This window comes from Primulina huaijiensis, chromosome 15 (genome assembly GCF_012295235.1).
Source record: "Primulina huaijiensis isolate GDHJ02 chromosome 15, ASM1229523v2, whole genome shotgun sequence".
Lineage (NCBI taxonomy): Eukaryota > Viridiplantae > Streptophyta > Magnoliopsida > Lamiales > Gesneriaceae > Primulina > Primulina huaijiensis.
In genome coordinates, this window is record NC_133320.1 from 14266903 (window position 1) to 14269666 (window position 2764).

A 2764-nucleotide genomic window follows, 5' to 3' on the forward strand; every position below is an offset into this window, starting at 1 on the left:
AGACATTGTAGTGGACTTGTAATTACCTTAGCTTCCCCGTGGATATGATATCGGACTCACCGAATTATCTACTTGTGGACAACCTGCTCTTGGGAGTGCAACAATCAAAGTGACAACAAGTTTTAATACTTCATTCTTAACAACTTCCTTCATATGTGGATTTAACCTTCTTTGTGGTTGTTGATATGTTTTACATTTTCTTCCAAATGAATTTTATGTGTGCAAATTCAAGGATTTATACCTTTTATATCTTTCAAAGTACATCCAAGTGCATTTTTATATTTTTTAAGTAATTTAATTAAATGTTCTTCTTGATTTGGTAGAAGAGTGAAAGAACTTACAACATGAAATGTTTTATTTTCACCAAGAAATACATATTTCAATTCGAATGGTAAAACTTTTAATTCAAGTTTTGTATTATCATCTTCTTTAAAATTATTTTCAGACTCAAAACATTCTATTAAAAAACTTCAGATTGTTGATTTAAGTTTTCTTCTTGTATATTTTCTTCCACAATTGTTTCAATTTCATTATCATATTCATTTTCAGTAATATTTGGTTGTTTACATAAATTGAACACATTAAGTTCTAGAGTTATATTTTCAAAAGACAATTTCATTATTCCATTTCAACAATTAATTAAAGCATTTGAAGTTGCCAGAAATGGTCGTCCCAATATTACTGGAATTTCATTATGTACTTCTATTGGTTGTGTATCAAAAACAATAAAATCTACAGGATATATGAATTTATCAACTTGAACCAACACATCTTCTACAATACCTCTAGGTATTTTGATTGACCTATCCGCCAGTAAGAGAGTAACAGAAGTGGGTTTTAATTCTCCTAAATTAAGTTTTTCACAAACTGAATAAGGAAGTAAATTCACAGTTGCTCACAAATCTAACAATGCTCTTTCAATTTTATTTTCTCCAATAATACATGAAATTGTTGGACAACCAGAATCTTTATATTTTAAACTAGAATTATTTTGAAGAATAGAACTTACTTGTTCAGCCAAGAATGCTTTCTTCTTCACGTGCAATTTTCTCTTCACAGTACATAAGTCTTTTAAAATTTTTGCATATGAAGGTACTTGTTTAATAACATCTAATAATGGAATATTTATCTTTACTTGTTTAAAAATTTCATAGATATCAGAATCATTTTTTTATGATTTGTTAATGCATGAGGAAATGGTGGAGGTTTATTTGATTCATTTACTATTTCAGATGATTTATCATTCAACATATTATTTTTAGAATTTAAAGGATCATCATTCTCAAAAGTATCAGGATTATCATCCTTACTCTTTGATTTTAAATGATCCTTGTTTTCATTACTATATGAATCATTAACTATTTTACACCTTCTAAGGGTAATAACAGATTTTATTTGATCAATTTTTCCATTTTTAAATTCTTGATTTTGATTTTTAGGATTAGGTTGAGGTTGAGATGAAAGTTTTCCTTTTTCATGAATATTAAGTGCAGATGCTGTCACGCCCCGAGTCCGAAGCATCGGTGACATCCGGCATTGTTTAACAATTACATTGAAAACAATAAAGCCTCGTATCAAATCAAACCAGTCTTTTTCATAAATAAAGTATTGTCTTACAATGACAATGGAATAAATATATCAGAGTTTTGCGAAATGCGGAAAACTAAACAAAAGGGAGAAAGTGGTTCTTGATCTTGATCATCGTTCACCAACCTCATAAAGCTTCCTGCTCCTCCTTATTTATTTGCTCTTCAGTTTTATCTGAAATTTGTAAGGGGTGAGTGTTTTGGGAAACACTCAGCAAGTGGGGGTCGATCGATTCCAGAGATACATATAGAACTTAATTCTTTAAAAAAATTTCTTTTAACATACTTTCAAAACTCAATATTCTTGACTTGACACAACAGAAACGAAGCGAATAAAAGACAGAGCTTATTAAATGATTCAGAACAGAACAGAAACAATTCAGATCATTTCAGAGCAGACAAAACACACTGTTACTCATCTTATTTCCATGGTCAAATTGTCCCCAATATGTTAGTCCTCTAAGGGGTGAGGCCAGAACATGGTTTTATATCCACCAATGGGGGCCAGAACATAACATAGTTTTATACCCACCAATGGGGGCCAGACAGAATTACAATTCTCGTCCCATTTCAAATTCGAATCGTAACAGTGCAACAGAATTCAGAAGTAAGAGACAGAAGTTTTCAGACATTCAGATTTCAGAATTTTCCTACTGACACAGCGGAATCAAGAAATTCGAAGCACAGAACAGAACACATAATCGATCAAAATTTTAAACAGAACATACTAGTATTTTCGAAAAAAGACACACCTTCATGCATGTCACATTATTTATATCAAAGTTTAAAATTAGAAAGAAGCTACGTAAACCAAAAGCCCACTTACCGTATTTTGAAGGAAATTTCTTGTTGAAAATTGGGCAGCACTTCGACGCTATTTCAACAACTGTGATCTCTAATTGAGCAGCACTTCGATTATAAATTCGAGTAGACTGAGTCGTGATTTCGACAGCACTTCGACTCTGACTTCTCCTTGCCTTGGACGAATTTTGGAGAGTTTTTTTGTGGAAGGGGGTGGCCGAAATTTTGTAGGGTTTTTGAAGGATTATTTGAAGTGCACTTGCATGTGGTTTTAGGTGGTATTTATAGAAAAACCTTGGCCCTTTCACCTAGCCTTGGCCGATTTCTTTGGGTCCAAGATTAACCATAATTGTGGTTCAAAATCCCATGTATTCTTC